The following is an 18576-nucleotide window of genomic DNA, read 5'->3' as shown; positions in this document are numbered from 1 at the left end:
ATATTCCAAGACATTGAGAAGTGAGAGAAGTTATAATACTAATCATAGCCATGTTCATACAAGAATACTAGAGTAGTACTAATCTTAGTTGTTCAAGTCAATATTTCATCTTGGAGGTGAGAACCCTATTCCAATAACAATACCTTAGAAACCAATTCCATAATCATCACAACTTGGTATTAATTATAAACCCTAAGAATCTAGGATGAGTGTGATGAGAAGAATATTAAAGAGGGATTAGTGAGGACTGAGTGGATCTTGTCTAATGCATGATTATACCTTGTAGACATAGATCATAAGTTAAACCATATGATTATTAGATCTCATCTATCTCATGAAATAATAAGTAACTCATTAGTAGTTAATCAAACCAATACTCATGCCTTGTATAGAGTAGTTAGGATATTAGTTTTAAACCATGCTTATCCAAACATTTGAGACAAACCTAGCATTGCTTTGATACAATAATTCTACCTAAGTGAGGAGGATAACCCTAGCCAATTAAACATAGCCTAACTATTGCTCACACCCTAAGCCTAGTGGTGTATCACATTGGTGATCACTACTAAAACCCTAGACCACATTTAAATACCAATCCAAGTATTCCTTTGGATTATAAGTAGAACCCTTCCATGCCTCATGCCTATTTATACTTCAACTAGTGAAGCATTACCAAAACCCTAAACCTTTTCACATAGAATCCACTCCACATAAAATATTGTCCCAACTTGTGTATCATGGATCACAAGTAATAAACCAAGCCATATATACGTAAGGACTAAATGCCATTTGGTGAGTAGAATAAAACCAATACCCTATTCTACTTTGTTATCCAAATACTTTGCCTAAGTGAACCAAATGAATAATATTTATAAAATAGCACCACATCAGCAAGAGAGTTAATCATGAGGAGTTTAGGATTCATTTTAAATAATTCAAGTAGTAGTTTGCTAAGCAAAATTATTTCACATAGAGTGAATCCAACCATCTTCTTAAACCCTAAGAAATAATCCTTCACATAAAATGATGAATTCATCCCATTCTCATTACCATTTAATTTAAAACTCTAACCATAATAAAAATACATGGGAACCCTCAATATTGTTAAGTAATAACAAAACTTCATGACATGTTTACCATGCACTGGTTATAAACTTCAAATCATTCAAAATAGGTTTGATTTCCAAATTTAAAGAGTTGAGATAAATACCTAAACCATTTCTATTTAATTCAAGTCTCACAAGATCTCAATTAAATCCTAACCAAACTATTTGTTCAATATCTTAACCATTTCCATTTTAATTAAACCTTACAAGGTGTCACTCTAATCAAAATACAATATTTGTTTAAACAACAAAACCATGCAGTAAGCATGATTATCAAGTTATCTTGATACTCAAGTACTTTAGAACCTGTAAAATAAAACAGAATTCAAATGTGAATTCAAATACCAAATAGAAACCAGGAAATAAAAACAGAAAATAGAAATTTGAAATAAGAAAGAGAGGGAAAGCTCACTGGCTTACACCGGCCGTGCAGCCCATCACCACCACGTCGACCGGGCCCAGCACCAGCCCAGCCCACCAAAGCAAGCGACCCAACCCACCTTGCTGATTCGTCGAGGAAGAAAAGGAGCATCGTCGTCTTCTCCAACGACGACGACACACGAGAGCACCCCGGCCACCTCACCGTGTTGGATAGGGACGCCCGGACGTCGTCAGACCTCTCAGAACCGCGCCCAACTCCTCTCGCGTCCAAGCCTATCCAAAAGCATCTCGATTCGTGCTCGTTTACAGTACCATTGTCACCGCCACATCTCGGCCGTCGCCGGCGGTGAACTTCCTAAATTGACCTCCTCTAGCACTATAAATACCACCAAGAGGATCACCGTGCTCCTCTTGTTCAACTCACCACCCCATTCCCTCTCTGTCCCTCTCTATCTCTCGTTTCCATCCGCGCCAGTTCGCCGGAGTCGAGGAAGAACACGGTGGTACGAGGCCACCCCAGCCTCGGGCGCGTGGTCGAGGAGAAGCGCCCGGCGCCGTAGATCATCTGGGAGGAAGGAATCGACCTGGATCTTCCTCAAGCCGGCTAATTTCCTCGATTCCCTTTGCAGCAGATCGCCGGGAATGGCGAAGTCCTCGCCGTTTCCGTCAACCAACGTCACCGTCGACCACACCTTGAGCTTCAAGGTGAGATTCCGCGTCTGTAGAGCATACTCCCGCATCCTATCGACGTCCGTAGCTCCGATTAGCCACTTCGCCGGAGTGCACCGCCGCGGGACATGGTTTCCGATGAAGCTCCGGTGAGTCCCCGCACAAACCATCACCACCAATAGCTTTGTTTCGTTCTTCTCGTTCGTTTAGTATCAACCGCGCATCCAGGGAAGCCATATAGCGGCGGCGCCACCGTGCTCTGGCCGCCGGCGGTTAAACGCCGGTGCGGTCAACAGCCCCAGTCCACTTTGACCAGTCGTTGCCTGCGTGGCATCCAACGTGGCAGTAGCCCCACCTGTCTGTCTCTGGGTGTGTAACCGAATCGGTATGTTTAGTACTTTCATTTTATTTCAAATTCCAGAAAATGTCTGAAACTTTGCAAAATCATATAAAATTCATGTCAACTCAGAAAAATGCAAATAATATATCAAAATGCTCATAAAAATAAACTCTACTCAAATAAAATATAAAACAAAAATGTGTGTCAAAATAAAATTTCACTTATTTTTAACCTTATTAATTATGCCATTTCAATTATTTAAAATACAAATTGAATTCAATAAATAGTGAAGTTATAAAAATTAAATTTTAGCTATTCAGTAACTAAGTAAAATGTTAGGATTAATTTTATTTATCATATTTGCATTAACTTAAATATTAGTGGTAATTCATAAACCCTAACTAGTAATTATTTTAATTCTTAAACCCTCTAAAAATTAATAGCATGTTAAAATTATTAATAACTTTATTCCAAGTACTTAATCACATTAATTCTAGTACCAAGTATTACTTTAAGAATTGGATCATAATTTAGAAACCCTAGTTTTATTATAAGTTAGAATCTGTATTCCATTATTTCATGTGATCATGTCAAAATGTTTTAAACCCTAAAACCTTAGTTGCTTATCACATGTGATCATGTGAATGTCACCTTATATAGAGAACCATATTATGTGACCAATGAATGCATGCTTATGATCCACTAGCATAAACCAAGTCACATGAGATTAACATTCCATGTTTCTATTTCAATTTAAAACCTATGTGGTTCACTAGTATCATCTAGGTATAAACCCTAGCTTGTTAATATATTAGCACCACTGATTATCATACTTAGTATCATACCATTAAGATCAACCTCAATCATTAAACCCTAGTAGAACCATAAGGATAAACCCTAGTATCAACTTTGTGTAGCAAATCACATCACATGTTCCTATCCAACTAAACCCTACTTAGGAAATGATAAGCCACTTAGCTTAGAAACTATTAGAGATTATTTGGTAAAGCAAATATGAAGTCATCGTAAACCATAACTCATAGCAACACCTTGATAACCATCCTTTGATATGATGCTTAGGAGAAACCATAGTAATAAACCTACTAATACTTGCTACATGTGGATCACTTCTACTTAAGCACCATCCAGTCCTATTAGTAAACCCTAATAGCACTTAGCTCCTATTTAAAGTAGTTCATATTCTTATTTTAACCTGTTCTTCAAAAGTTATTATTTTGAAGTACAAGTGTCAATTAAACCTTAGAAGCCCAATACTTCTTTGAAATACTAAATATTTCTTAAACAACATGTTCTTCAAAAGTTATTCTTTTGAAGTATAGTAGAAGTAATCATCAACCATGTTCTTTAGAACTTAAAATTGACAACTGTTCTTTACAGCTTATTCCACCACTATTCCTTATGTGTATGATTGTTATGATGTCTTATATCACTTGATCATGATGCTAATATAACCAAACCCTAATAAGAACCTTGTTTGAAAACCATTCTAAAAGTGCAACCAACCCTAAAGAAATATTTACATCTCATCCATCCTAAATCATCGAGATTAGGTTACGCTCGGGACGATTGCATCTCATATTATGCATTATAGCATCTTTGCCAGTTCTTTAAACATTATCCTTACCGGACGATGATGGTATTTCAGCATTTGGAGTTATCACGTATCGAAGCTTTTGCCTGCATAATCTTGCAGTCAAGAAAGGCAAGTTCATCGCTTGCTCATGTCATTTGATTATTTGTATCAAACTATATGCAAAGTACTATACTTATCACTCATGCATTGAAAAGCAAAGTATTATTTTACAATTATGAATGTGACTATGTGGTGGGCAATGGAACCATGGTATGTGTTGATATGGTGGAGGTTCCATTGCATGGGTTATATCACCCTAGGATTAATTACCAATGCCGTCCGAGTGATTCTAGCGCCGTACATATCGCGTTATCCATAAGATCTATAATGGCTGCGGGGAAGTCAGTTGTATCTTTTCCCTTACGCACGCCAACGGATCGGAGAGCCGGTGGGGTGCTTGGAGGCACTTGCCGCAATAGGTTGGGAAATCCTTTTAAATCCCCATCCATTAGTGATGATAAGCTCTTCGATCTATGAGGGATTGTCCGGAGTACACCATGAGTAAAGCCGTATTATCGGGGAAGTCTACGGAGGTGTACGGTTGGACAAAAGGGTGGGTTTGCAGGGTCGCGGAGAAGGCAGTGATTGGCTTGGATCTTATACTGGGCCTCACACCAAAGGAAGTGTGGACGAGCTGAGGACATACTCTCGGCCGGCAACATGGTTAAGATCTCTTGTGGGGTAAAGTAACGCACCTCTGCGAGAGGGTATCAAGAATTGTGACTTGTCACTCCCTGTTCGGGAAGGGAGCTGCGAACGCGGCAGGAAAGGAACTCCACGAAGTTCTAGTCAACTCTGTGAAGAGCGACGGGCATAGTTTTCAGAATAAAATAAACCTTTTGAAGAGATGTTTATGAAAACTTGCATTGGCCTATGACTTTCTGGTCTATGGCTGTAGCTAGTGCATGATACACCTATTTCCTATTATGAACTTGCTGAGTACGCTCGTACTCATTCTATCCCATTTGAACCCCCTTCTTAGATCAAGGCACGGAAGGAGAAAACTACCGTGGAACTCGAAGACAAAGGAGTCAACTGCAATAAGATGAAGAATCCAATCAAAGAAGTCAATGGATTAAACTTCTGCACCAACTATAGTGGAAACCTAGACTAGTAATAGAAGGGAACCTTTCCCTAATCCTAGCACCTAAGTAGCTAGATTTCTATAGCAAGCCAAGTAGCTCTTAAACTGGAGTTAGCAATAAGATAGACTACGAGTCGTTCTTCTGGAGCTTTATTTGAAGTTTTACCTCACCTGTAAAGTAGGAGGTCTGTGTTGATCTTCACGTAAACAGCTCGTGTGTATTTCTATAGACATACCTTGGACTCGCATATGTTTCTGTTGTACCACTCTGAGAGATGTAATATGAGTGGAACGGTGTTTCACTTGTGTTATGTCAACGACTTGTGTACTACACCATGCAGTGGTACGCTGGGTCACCGCAATGCGACTGGCGGCGCGTCGTTGATGAGGGCGTGGAGCCGCGTCGAGCCAGCACGTCCTAGCGGCGGGAGAGGAAGCCGGGAGGGAGGCGGCGGCGTGATTTTTTGGTGCTGCTCCACCGACATGGCGTCTGGCCGGAGCTGTGCCTCGCGCCTGGCGGCTCGATTCGTCGATTCGTCGACGCAGCGCGCCCTGGCCACAGAGGAGACGGGAGCTTGAGCGGCGCTTTTCGGAGGCGGCGGTTGGTCGCCGTGGCTGGAGGCGTCGCGGCTGGCCGTCGCCGGGGTTGTGGCGGCCGTCCCCAGCTCCTCCCGCTCCGGGTCGTGACGGCCGTGCTCCTGCTCGTCCCCAGCACAAGGGGGAAATGGCAAGTTGGGGGTGGGGTCTGGGGGTGCTGGGGGTCCGCGAACAGTATTCTGCGCGATGAGGCGAGCCGGGGCGAGCTGTGAAGCTCGATTTGGGCTTCACTACTCTATCTTTTTTGCTTTTGAAGCCTTTTCCCATAATGCAAATATACTACTGCCGCTAGCAGTACCCTTCTTCTTCATCTACGTTACAAAGAAACACAGGAAATTGAGGGAAAATTAAAATTTATCTAGGAAATATGGGTTAGGGTACTATCATCTACAAAACAAGAAGAATATGGAATTTTGGGGAAAGTACCGGACTGCACGGTCCCGTCCGTCGCCGTCGCCTGCCGTGGCCGGGTGCCGCAGCCTCGTCGCTCGCTCGTCGGGTGCGTCCGCCGATCGATCGTCTCTGTTCTCTGCTGGGTGTGAGGGTGTGCCGCCGCCCGCCGCCCTCTCGTAGTCTCGTTTCGTTCGATTGAATCGGTTGGAGCCAGGAGCGGTCAAGCGAACGCACGACGGTTCAGCTAATCAGCTTGATCGATGACGCGGTGTGGGCTGAACTCGGGCTGGCGGCTCGGCGCCGGACTCTCTCAATCTCCAATGGACCAGCCAGCCGGGTATACTACATATATATAATTTTTTTTTTGGCCAAATCATTGGTATTCCCTGGAATACAGGGCATACCCCCAGCGCCGCCTCCGGGTCCGGGGGTGCTGGGGGTCCGCGAACAGTATTCTGCGCGATGAGGCGAGCCGGGGCGAGCTGTGAAGCTCGATTTGGGCTTCACTACTCAGCCTGGTTCTGAGGGCTTTTTCGTATGTGGGGAGCACTGCTGAGGAGACCCGATCCGGGCTAACAAACACATTCTCTTCCCAATATCTCGGTTGAGATGCGAAATTCTGAACAGGCCTGGTCTACCAAACACGCCCTCTATGTCGATGGAGGACCAATTCGCAGACTATGGGCCTGTTTGTTTGGGCTGTGGCTGGCTGGCTGTGCTGCTGTGCAGGGAAAGCTGCTGTGCAAGAGAAGTTGCTGTTCCGAGTTTCACTGTTTGGCGATTTGGCTGGCTGTCTAGCTGTGCGCTAAGGAATTGTCTTAAATACCCCTAGAATTCCGATAGCCGATTGAATTGTATAGACGTAATTTTCACTATAAAATTCCATGAATACACATAAATAATGTATTTGCCTACAAATTGTGACAAAGTTAACGTTACGAAAATAAAATTCCATGTATCCATTTTACAACGCCAAAATCGTTGAAGAAGTAGCATCACTTCACCGTTCAGAGATAACAGATCGTGGAACACCAGGAATTAGCATCACATCACCGTTCAGATCGTGGAACAGTAGGAACACAAACTTCAGAAAAGAGAAAGAAAATCATGAGCAGCATCATGAGGACGAGCTACGGCGGCGGTTGGGGTTCGGCGATCCGGCGGGGACTCGGTCGGGTGGTCGGGCGGCGGCGCAAATCGGGGAATCCGTCGATCTGGGGCGGCGTGGAGGAGGTCCGGCGGTGGGGCCGACGCTGGTCGCCGGCGGGAGTCAAGCCGGTGGGTGTTTCTCCAGATTTGACCTTGCAGGAGCGGGCGGGGTCAAGCGGGTAGGAGCGGGCGGGCTGGAGTCGGCCGAGCGGGAGAGGATGGACGGGATGAAGGCTCGCCGTCGGGAGAGCTCGGGCCGTCGCCGGCAGGATTCGAGCGGCGGCCTAGAACGGAGGTGGCGGCGCGGGCGATTTGGGGGCCGAACCCCTCGACTCGTGACCTGCCGCGGACGGGGAAAGTGAGGGCCTGTTTGGCCAGGTGTTGAGCGTTTTTGGCCCAGTGCGGTGGCAGTTCTTGTAATTAGTTCGAAACAAAATAGGCAAGTCCGAAAAACGATTCGGCATTTTAAGGGGAAGCTGCGGGAAGCCGGCCAAAGCACCTCCCAAGGTGCTTCCTCCAATTTGCCTATTTGCTGCTTTGGCTTTCGGAAAGCCAGTTTAGAAAGCACCCTGTTTGTTTCGTTTGTCTGGCTTTTTCCACTGGAAAGCCTCAGAAAGCCCAAACAAACACCCCCTATGTCATGATTCATGGGGAACAAAAGTATCCTTCGCCGCTTGATCCAACCGCGAGCATACCTCTGTAAATAGGATGCGGTGTTTCGTTTATAAAAATAGACCATGATCGAAAATAGTGAGCACACTGGAAAATAACATGTATACGAGAAGATTAATTAAAACCCATATTATTTCTACTCCGCAACTTTATTAAACAAATGTCAACTTAGAAGACAAACACATGGAAACAACAGGAAGCTTGAGCGGCGCTTTTCGGAGGCGGCGGTTGGTCGCCGTGGCTGGAGGCGGCGCGGCTGGCCGTCGCCGGGGTTGTGGCGGCCGTCCCCAGCTCCTCCCGCTCCGGGTCGTGACGGCCGTGCTCCTGCTCGTCCCCAGCACAAGGGGGGAAATGGCAAGTTGGGGGTGGGGTCTGGGCAGTGGCGGCTCCAGGAATTGGAGCCTGGGTATTCATTATAATTTTTTTTTCTAAATGCAATACGCAAACTATAACAATTCATAGCAGACTGCTGTATATGATAACAAAAAATTCAATTAAGTAAAATCAATAAGAGAAAGCCATGACACCTTAATTCCATACGAAGTACCAATACGTACAATAAAAATTCAGCATTGAGGCATTACCTCTTGCTTGAAGAATTGATCAAATTACAAAATAACTTTGCGATCGCCTTGTTGGAAAAGATTGATGATATCCTCGTCCATAACTTGATTGAAGAACTCTCTCTCAATGAATGTAACCATACAATTGTTCAAGTACTCATCGCCCATCTTGTTCCTTTGCTTATTCTTTACATAGTTCATTGAGGAGAAAACCCTTTCAACACTAGCAGTAGCTACTGGGAGAAGCAACACCAACTTAAGAAGCTTGTAAACAATATAATACTGCTCATGGAAGTTTACCTCGACAATCTTAACTGAAAGTTCATTCAGATTCTTCAAGTTTTTAAACCTTTCATCTCTGCGCACATGACTAATATACATGTCCAATTGCCATGGAAGTCTTGCCCGTTCATCACTTGTGAAATCATTAGCATAAAACTCTGTAGCAAGTCTAACCAACTTCTTTTGATCATAAGCAGCAAATGAACGAAGTGGACTGAATGCTGCCATGCAAGAAAGTAGATCCGTGTTTACCTCATCAAATCTGTCATTCAACTCCGCAAGTTGCCTATCAATGACACCCACATACATATCAACATGGAAGCGATGGAAATTGATTGCTTTATTATAGAAACCCCTTCTAGGTCGCCCAACGGGATAGTAAGGACCATCCATATCAACAACTTTGATCTTATGCTTTGTACGAGAAAGATGTTACCTTCAAAAGAAAATCATCCCATCCAGGATCGGACCTCAAGCCCTCCAAGTGGTACTTTGTGAGATCAACAAGCTCAATAGCATTAACAATATCTTGGTCTTTCCTTTGCAAAGCTCTGCTCAATTCATCTGTGTATCCAAATATTTCTTGCATCAAGTGTGCCATGAAAACAAACTCAAATGACCGAAATGATGTCAGCACGGTTAGAGCTGCTACGGCCTCTGCACCGTGGTACTCTTTTCCAATCCTGATGAGAACGCGACGTATTGCACCATACATAGAGATGACATTGTTCACGGTTCTGAAGTGAGATCCCCAACGTGTATCACATGGCCTTGCCAAACCCATCTCCTGATTCTGCCCACTTCCTGTTTCCACTTCTTCCAATTCCAATGCATCAATCAGCTCCTCAGCCTGAGCTATTCGAAGCATTCTCATCTTTTTACAAGACATGCCAAGAGCATTTAACAAATATCCAAGCTGCTGAAAGAACCAAGTACAATCACCACTCTCCTTAGCAACAGCAACAAGAGTTAACTGTAGTTGATGGGCAAAACAATGAACATAGTAGGCAGAAGGAGACTCATCCATAATCAATTTTTTCAGACCATTAGCATTACCTTTCATGTTACTAGCTCCATCATATCCTTGCCCACGGACCATTGCAAAGGTTAAATTGTAGTTCATAAGCATTTGCGCAATTGCAGATTTAAGTGTCAACGAGGCGGTATCTTCAACATGAGCAAGACCAAGAAATCTAACAACTGCCCTTCCTTTCTTATCAACATAACGCAAACAAACAGCCAACTGCTCATTCTGATACACATCACTAGACTCATCTGCAAGTATTGCAAAATGATCACCATCAAGTTCTTCGATGACTAGTTTAGTAGTCAATTGTGCACAACATTTTATCAGCTCATGTTGTATATCATGGTGAATCATCCTACAGTTCCGTGGAGCATTGTTGAGAACCACCCTGTTAACCTCTTCAAAATTTCCTGCTAGCCAATTTAAAAGCTCAAGGAAATTGCCTTTATTTAGTGAGTCTTCACTTTCATCATGTCCTCTAAATGCCAAGCCTTGGCGCAATAGAAACCTCAAACACTTGAGTGTCCATGTCAATCGGAGCTTATACAAAGCCTTGTATTCTGAGGTGTTTGAAGCAAGACACTCTTGAATCGATGCTTTTGGTGTAGTGAACATATTATATTTCTCTTGACTTTCAATCATGAGCACTACTAACATCACCTTCATGTCTCTTCAATCTCGACTTCATGTTCCAATTTCTAAACCCATTCTTCACAAATGAATCTCCACCAGGACATTTTGTTCTATCCTTGAACAAATAGCAAACAAAGCAAAAAGCTGCATCTTTTTCAACACTATACTCAATCCATGGAAATTCTTTAAACCAAGCACGACAAAAACGACGCTCTCTTCCACTTTTATTTGTGATCAGGAACTTATGATTCTTCGGTTGACATGGACCCATCTCAATGTATCTCCTTCTTACTCTATCTTGGTCATTGACGGCATACCTCTTGATGGGAGTCCGCATCCCAGGATCATGTTTGAGTGCCCCCAAATCTGCCTGCATTTCTTCTTGTTCATCCTCCTCATTAATTTCTTCATCATCTTCTACAATTGGGGCTGATGTTGCACCTCTTCTCTCCGGTTCACTCGCTGATTTATGTTCTACATCCGATGTTTGCACTAGCGCCAATTGCAAATTGTTCTCGGCCTCAACTGGAGAAGAACTCGATGCGGCAACAATCTGATTTGGAGTGGATGTTTCATCTATCTTTTTTGCTTTTGAAGCCTTTTCCCATAATGCAAATATACTACTGCCGCTAGCAGTACCCTTCTTCTTCATCTACGTTACAAAGAAACACAGGAAATTGAGGGAAAATTAAAATTTATCTAGGAAATATGGGTTAGGGTACTATCATCTACAAAACAAGAAGAATATGGAATTTTGGGGAAAGTACCTGGACTGCACGGTCCCGTCCGTCGCCGTCGCCTGCTGTGCTGGGTGCCGCAGCCTCGTCGCCTGCTGCTGGGTGCGTCCGCCGATCGATCGTCTCTGTTCTCTGCTGGGTGTGAGGGTGTGCCGCCGCCCGCCGCCCTCTCGTAGTCTCGTTTCGTTCGATTGAATCGGTTGGAGCCAGGAGCGGTCGAGCGAACGCACGACGGTTCAGCTAATCAGCTTGATCGATGACGCGGTGTGGGCTGAACTGGGCTGGCGGCCTGGCGCTGGACTCTCTCAATCTCCAATGGACCAGCCAGCCAGGTATACTACATATATATAATTTTTTTTTGGGCCAAATCATTGGTATTCCCTGGAATACAGGGGCATACCCCCAGCGCCGCCTCTGGGTCTGGGGGTGCTGGGGGTCCGCGAACAGTATTCTGCGCGATGAGGCGAGCCGGGGCGAGCTGTGAAGCTCGATTTGGGCTTCACTACTCAGCCTGGTTCTGAGTGCTTTTTCGTATGTGGGGAGCACTGCTGAGGAGACCCGATCCGGGCTAACAAACACATTCTCTTCCCAATATCTCGGTTGAGATGCGAAATTCTGAACAGGCCTGGTCTACCAAACACGCCCTCTATGTCGATGGAGGACCAATTCGCAGACTATGGGCCTGTTTGTTTGGGCTGTGGCTGGCTGGCTGTGCTGCTGTGCAGGGAAAGCTGCTGTGCAAGAGAAGTTGCTGTTCCGAGTTTCACTGTTTGGCGATTTGGCTGGCTGTCTAGCTGTGCGCTAAGGAATTGTCTTAAATACCCCTAGAATTCCGATAACATATACAATTGCCGATTGAATTGTATAGACGTAATTTTCACTATAAAATTCCATGAATACACATAAATAATGTATTTGCCTACAAATTGTGACAAAGTTAACGTTACGAAAATAAAATTCCATGTATCCATTTTACAACGCCAAAATCGTTGAAGAAGTAGCATCACTTCACCGTTCAGAGAGAACAGATCGTGGAACACCAGGAATTAGCATCACATCACCGTTCAGATCGTGGAACAGTAGGAACACAAACTTCAGATAAGAGAAAGAAAATCATGAGCAGCATCATGAGGACGAGCTACGGCGACGGTTGGGGTTCGGCGATCCGGCGGGGACTCGGTCGGGTGGTCGGGCGGCGGCGCAAATCGGGGAATCCGTCGATCTGGGGCGGCGTGGAGGAGGTCCGGCGGTGGGGCCGACGCTGGTCGCCGGCGGAGTCAAGCCGGTGGGTGTTTCTCCGGATTTGACCTTGCGGGAGCGGGCGGGGTCAAGCGGGTAGGAGCGGGCGGGGCTGGAGTCGGCCGAGCGGGAGAGGATGGATGGGATGAAGGCTCGCCGTCGGGAGAGCTCGGGCCGTCGCCGGCAGGATTCGAGCGGCGGCCTAGAACGGAGGTGGCGGCGCGGGCGATTTGGGGGCCGAACCCCTCGACTCGTGACCTGCCGCGGACGGGGAAAGTGAGGGCCTGTTTGGCCGGGTGGTGAGCGTTTTGGCCCGGTGCGGTGGCGGTTCTTGTAATTAGTTCGAAACAAAATAGGCAAGTCCGAAAAACGATTCGGCATTTTAAGGGGAAGGCTGCGGGAAGCCGGCCAAAGCACCTCCCAAGTTGCTTCCTCCAATTTGCCTATTTGCTTGCTTTGGCTTTCGGAAAGCCGGTTTAGAAAGCACCCTGTTTGTTTCGTTTGTCCGGCTTTTTCCATCGAAAAGCCTCGAAAGCCCAAACAAACACCCCTATGTCATGATTCATAGGGAACAAAAGTATCCTTCGCCGCTTGATCCAACCGCGAGCATACCTCTGTAAATAGGATGCGGTGTTTCGTTTATAAAAATAGACCATGATCGAAAATAGTGAGCACACTGGAAAATAACATGTATACGAGAAGATTAATTAAAACCCATATTATTTCTACTCCGCAACTTTATTAAACAAATGTCAACTTAGAAGACAAACACATGGAAACAACAGGAAGCATCGGAATTTGATGCATGTCTAGGAACATTTACTAAAAAAATCATAGGGAGATAATAATTACAACTAAGCCCATGGATATTTTTGTAACTGCTACCGCTCATGGTCGTCGGATGCGAGGAAGCACTGTCGCCGGGCCGCGCTACGCGTCGGTCGGCGGATCCGCGTGCCCAAGATCAGTCGTTCCCCTACCCGTTCATCTGCCATCGTACGACAGGGAATCAGTTACTGTTTTCTGACTCGGTATGGTTCCTTCCGGCTTGTGCGCTGCATCAGGCGAGGTCGCATTCGTGGTCTGCTCCTTGTGTCAGGTGAGAGAGAGTGAATTTAATTCTTTCACACTGCATCACGATCTGGTCACTTGCATGTGGTGAAAGGTTCCTATTTCGTCGGGTGTTGTTTGGACTGATGGAGGGTGACGTGGTGTTCTTGCCTTTGTCTGTTGCATGTGGAGCCCACCATGTGTGCTTCTCCAACCTTCTCTCTCATATGTTCAAAGACAAGCTGCTTTCCAAATGATATTGTACGTGGAAAAATTGCAATATTAACAATTTCTTAGGCGCATAATATTCTGCGATGGATTCATTTACAACAACAATTATAAAATTTCAACAGTAATCACCAACGATTATAACAAAAAATAATCCACCGATAGAAGTTCATCGTGGGAAATATTTTGTAGCAGAGTCATTTGCAACATTAATCATCACTCGATTACAATAATATTCACCAATGACTACAACAAAAATAAATAGCAATTCCAACATTAAGAAATCATTGTGTGAAAATATTTTATAGTAGTTTCCTTTCCAACAACAATTATCGCAAATTACAACAAAAATTACTAGTGACTACAACAAAAATAAATAGCAATTCCAACTTTAAGAGCTCATTGTGCAAAATATTTTTCATCAAGTTCCTTTACAACAATAATAATCACGCATTCCAACAATAATCACTAGCAGTTACCACAAAACTAAATAGCAATTCCAACATTAAGAAAATCATTGTGTGAAAATATTTTACGGCTAATTCATTTCCAACAATAATTATCACGAATTACAATAATAATGATCAACAACTACAACAAAATTAAATAAAATCCAAGTTTAAGAGCTCATCATGCTTTGCATCGAATTCCTTTGCAACAATAATAAACAGTGATTCCAACAAAAATCACAAACCATAACCACAAAATAAATAAAAACTCTAACATTATTGAAATACAATGTTCGTGAGTTACATTAGCAATTCTAGACCGCTCACTTGTGGCCTTAGGGCATGCACAATGCAAGACGCTTAAGTGCATGCTTACCAAAATAAACAGATTTTATTTAAGTGTTTGTGCTTATTTACACTAGGCAGATGCCTAATTAGAAATCTATCATGTACAAATAAGCACCACTATTTAACAAAATATTTGGTTTACTTTAGTAAACATCTTAGTGAACACTTTGGATTGTAAAAAGCCTTAGGGCTCCTTTGATTCATAGGAATTGTGTAGGAACTATGTAGGATATAGATCCTATGGGATTTTTTCCTACACTACTTGTTTGATTCATAGGAACATATCCTATAGGAAATAATCCTATAGGAATCTTGTAGTGCAAATCCTATAGGAAAAGAACATGAGGTCATACCTCATGGAAAAATTCCTTTGGCACAATCAAAGAGAATTCATCTTCCTATAGGATTCTACTAGGCATGACATACTAATCCTATCTTTTTCCTATTCCTACAATTCTCCTATCCTATGAATCAAAGGAGCCCTTACACAGCTCGTTCAAATTACATGTAGTTGGTACAAGTTAAAAGTCAAATGGAAAGTTAACATAGACTGCATGCTGGTTGTCCATGCTGCATGCAAGCCTGCCCCTACCTGGCTCGGTTGATGGAATAGAATAATCAGCCATGCATGTAGGGACCACCCACGATGGGGAGAAAAGCAACTGCGGGAGCGCTCGGCGTTGGACTCGTGACGACCGATTAAACACGGACCGATCGGTCGGCCGAAAGCAAGCATTTCCCTTTTTAAAACCGGACTGAGCCGACGGTCCGACTAGAAACAACGGAACTAGTAGGCTCTTCGAGTTTTTTTTTTTAAAGAGGATGCTAACATATGAGAAAACCGGTTAAATTATGTTCGATGAGCAGGAACCTTGGACCCCCTGATAGGCGGTGATAGCTCATGATGAGGCCCAACACCACTTGGTCTACTATTAACTTTGATAAAATATTAGATGTCAATTAAATTTACCACCTTTTGGTCGCACTCGAACCGGTTGACCGGTCTGGTTTTTAAAATTATATGTGGGACACACTATCTGATTAGATTTGAGCCTCTAGGTGTGATACGTCTCCGACGTATCGATAATTTCTTATGTTCTATGCCATATTATTGATGATACCTACATGTTTTATGCACACTTTATGTCATATTCGTGCATTTTCCGGAACTAACCTATTAACAAGATGCCGAAGTGCCGGTTCCTGTTTTTTGTCGTTTTTGGTTTAAGAAATCCTAGTAACGAAATATTCTCGGAATTGGACGAAACGAAGACCCGGGGGCCTATTTTGCCACGAACCTTCCGGAAGACCGAAGAGCATACGAAGTGGGGCCACGAGGTGGCGACACCACATGGCGGCGCGGCCAAGGGGGGCCCGCGCCGCCTCGTGGTGTGGGCCCCTCGTTAGCCCCCGACTCTGCCCTTCCGCCTACTTAAAGCCTCCGTCGCGAAACCCCGATGCGGAAAAACCACGATACGGAAAACCTTACGAGACGCCGCCGCCGCCGATCCCATCTCGGGGGATTACGGAGATCTCCTCCGGCACCCTGCCGGAGAGGGGATTCATCTCCCGGAGGACTCTACACCGCCATGGTCGCCTCCGGAGTGATGAGTGAGTAGTTCACCCCTGGACTATGGGTCCATAGCGGTAGCTAGATGGTTGTCTTCTCCTCATTGTGCTTCATTGTTGGATCTTGTGAGCTGCCTAACATGATCAAGATCATCTATCTGTAATACTCTATGTTGTGTTTGTCGGGATCCGATGGATAGAGAATACCATGTTATGTTAATCATCAAGTTATTACATATGTGTTGTTTATGATCTTGCATGCTCTCCGTTACTAGTAGAGGCTCTGGCCAAGTTTTTGCTTTTAACTCCAAGAGGGAGTATTTATGCTCGATAGTGGGTTCATGCCCGCATTGACACCTGGGACAGTGACAGAAAGTTCTAAGGTTGTGTTGTGCTATTGCCACTAGGGATAAAACATTGGCGCTATGTCCGAGGATGTAGTTGTTGATTACATTACGCACCATACTTAATGCAATTGTCTGTTGCTTTGCAACTTAATACTGGAAGGGGTTCGGACGATAACTCGAAGGTGGACTTTTGAGGCATAGATGCGGTTGGATGGCGGTCTATGTACTTTGTCGTAATTCCCAATTAAATCTCACTATACTTATCATATCATGTATGTGCATTGTTATGCCCTCTCTATTTGTCAATTGCCCGACTGTAATTTGTTCACCCAACATGCTTTTATCTTATGGGAGAGACACCTCTAGTGAACTGTGGACCCCGGTCCATTCTTTAATACTCGAAATACAAATCTGCTCGCAATACTTGTTTTTACCTGTTTTCTCGCAAACAATCATCTTCCACACAATACGGTTAATCCTTTGTTACGAGCAAGCCGGTGAGATTGACAACCTCACTGTTTCGTTGGGGCAAAGTACTTTGGTTGTGTTGTGCAGGTTCCACGTTGGCGCCGGAATCTCCGGTGTTGCGCCGCACTACATCCCGCCGCCATCAACCTTCAACGTGCTTCTTGACTCCTACTGGTTCGATTAAACCTTGGTTTCTTACTGAGGGAAACTTGCCGCTGTGCGCATCACACCTTCCTCTTGGGGTTCCCAACGGACGTGTCAACTACACGCATCAAGGTGTGGTCCCGAATCATGAATTGGCCCAAAATTGGCGGATGAGGGGATGGAAGAAGAGGGGAAACAAAACTCCAAAAGCAAAATACACTCACACAACCCAATACAAACCAAATTTGAACTCTCTTAGTTGGTTAGACTAAGCCAATAGAATCATCCCATGGAGAGACACAAAGGTAGATCCATGGGGTGAAAGATTGGTGTTGGAAAGCAAACCCTAGAGCATGAGTGAGAGAGTGGAGACACTAGAATCACTCATGAACAAAGTTGAATCCACAGGAATAGCGTTGATACGTAGGATTTGGGGGTCCTAGTGGTAGATGAGATAAAGCTCAAGAGTAAACTCAAATCTTAGTCTAACCCTAGATCTGGCCAACCCAGCAGTATTTATAGTACAGAGAGCCAAATAGGTAAAATACAAGGCAAATCACAGTTTGGAACACATGATTCGACGAGTTCCGGTATTAAAACCGGCACAGCCGGGCTAAGCGCCGAAATGGTTCCGACGAAGGTTCCGGTTTACCGGAACGGGCTACTGTAAGCCGCTCCAGCTATTCCGGCCTAGCTCCGGCGAACCGGTTCAGTTTCGACGCAGGGGTCGGCGTTGCCGGTTCTGGAGCTGGTTTGCTCCAGCTCTTCTTTTCCTCGTTCTTCTCCTACCTTGATGGCTCAGCGTCCTTGGGGGTCTTCTTCTGAGATATACCTGATTACACATAAGGCATTTGTATGAGGTAGCAAGCCATTCAAAGGGAGGTTAGGATCAAGCATGGTAAGAAGCGAATTCACCTCTTGTTGCCTTGGTGCGTGCTCGCGTCATAGGTCCACTTGGAGGACTAGTTGGTCTTGGTGTAGTCTTGATCTTAGGAGTAGGGTTGGCAATGGGTACCCATGACCCGCGTACCCGCCGGCTAAAAACCCAATAGGAGTACGGGTATGGGATAAAATATTACCCGTGGGTTTGTTGATGGGAAACATATCATACCCATCGGGTAGAGTGGGTACGGGTATGGTATCATAGAACCCATACCCACACCCATGTACCCATCTAAATTTAACAAGTGGGCCATTGTAATATTCTAAAATACTCAACTTCCCCCTAATCATGCCTTCATGTTGCTAGGCCGAACCTCACGCTTTTTGGTCTTACAATCGCTGCTAGGTTAGTGAGAATTAGACCTCTATTTACAAGTGCTTCACGTCTTGTCGTATTTTTTAGATCAATTTGATGTGTTGTAAGCGTGAGTATTTTTACCCGCGGGTACCCATTTACCCTGCCGGGTGACGGGTATGGGAAAAATTTGTACCCATTGACGAGTAT

Source organism: Lolium rigidum, chromosome 2 (genome assembly GCF_022539505.1).
Source record: "Lolium rigidum isolate FL_2022 chromosome 2, APGP_CSIRO_Lrig_0.1, whole genome shotgun sequence".
NCBI lineage: Eukaryota > Viridiplantae > Streptophyta > Magnoliopsida > Poales > Poaceae > Lolium > Lolium rigidum.
This window is presented reverse-complemented; position numbering follows the sequence as displayed.